This window comes from Meleagris gallopavo, chromosome 22 (assembly GCF_000146605.3).
Source record: "Meleagris gallopavo isolate NT-WF06-2002-E0010 breed Aviagen turkey brand Nicholas breeding stock chromosome 22, Turkey_5.1, whole genome shotgun sequence".
Classification (NCBI taxonomy): Eukaryota; Metazoa; Chordata; class Aves; order Galliformes; family Phasianidae; genus Meleagris; species Meleagris gallopavo.
In genome coordinates, this window is record NC_015032.2 from 6,346,636 (window position 1) to 6,348,345 (window position 1,710).

Below are 1,710 nucleotides of genomic sequence, written 5' to 3' on the forward strand. Positions count from 1 at the left end.
TAACGTGCACTCAATCACACACTTCGAATCACAGATGCAATTTGCTGTAAATTAACCACACAAAGTGGTAAGTGTGATTTAGTAAGGCAGCAAAACTCGCATCCATGAAAACTGGAACCAGTTTTGTAAATCAGGCACTAAATCACATCTGTGTTAATGCACCTAGTGAGGATTTAAACTGCTCTAAGAACAGAGCTTGGCCCACAGTCTCCAAACGTAAGCCATTAATTCCACATCTTCAAATATTGACTTTACTGCACCTTCAGGTACCCACCTCATATAAAATATGCCTATCATCTGAAAACCTGCTCTCTTCTGCAGAACCTGAGATAATATTGTTTGTAATAAATCTCACCCCAGCCACATACACGTCTGTTTGATTGGATTGAAAGGTCAGCTCTCAAAAGGAACAACTGAGACTAATAACTGCTTGGCTCCAGGTCAGTTACAGAAGGAAAAATAACCAAAATGTAATTACCCTGCTGAGAAGGGACACTTCTTATCCAAGCATCACATTGAATTACTGAGGGAAATTGTGAGCGATCATTTTGGCTTAGCACACTACATTTGATATCCCATTCTCCTTTGAAAAACAGGCACAGCCACCGCTGCAATTTTATTCTGCACTACCACTGATGTATCCCGTGGTGCCACCAACACCACTCACACCAGCAAGGGCAGCAGACTCAGAGATACCCGTGCACAGCTCCTACAACACTGAGATAACACTGATGGATGGGAAAAGAGAGCTGGGGAAAGGGCAACAAACATGAGTGACGGGAGAGGTGAAATGGAAGCATGAATGGGGAGGTATTCTTGTTAAGAGTTGTATGATTTGAAGGAGGTTGGTAAGACCATCAAGAAATCATCGTTAATAGAGCAAGCTTATCAAGCACTCTCCCATTCTCCTTCCTTAAATCATCATTTTGGCACAGTTTCCCAACACTTGTACAAACCAATAGCTAAAACACGTATGGAGGCACATGAAGTTAGTTGGCAGGCAGCGGGATGGGTGGTCTGGTTTGGGCTTTCATTCATTCTTTTGAAAAAAAAAACCTGACCTCCAGAGCTTTCTGGGTTTGGTTTTTTTTAGTTAAAGGCTTTGTATATTACAGTCCCAAACGAAGAACAAGGAGTGACATGACACACGGTTCAGAGTCACATGCATGTCATACCTGGAGGCACCGTACGTTTGCGTTTGCGTGCTTTTCAAGAGTTTTCACCAAAGAAAACCAAAGGGATAAGAGAAAGAAAAAAAAAAATGAAGGGAGGGAGAAAAGAAACAGAACAAAGAAAATTAGCACATGAACCAAGTGCACTCTGGGAGCAGGCGCGATGGGACCAGGCTGTGGGTGAGCATCAGTGCAGGCTGAGCTCGCTCCCTGCTCCTCACATCACTGCCACCCATGAGACAGGCTGCTGGCACCTCGCTCCCAAAGCAAACAGGCACCACGGGGCAGGGAAAATGCAGGGGGATTCTGAGAGACCTTCAGAGAGGAATCCACAGCCCTCAGTGCCACCAGCCAGGGGCTCCTTGGACCAGAAGGATGGCTCCAAGGAGCTCCAATATCTACTGAAATGTGACATTTCAGTAACTGTTTTTTAGTGCAAATACATGAACTTAGCTGAAAACAATATCCTTTTCTCTTGAGTGATAATAGAGTAATTTTGGGGGTCTTGTTGTTTGGTTTTGGTTGTTGTGTTTGGTTT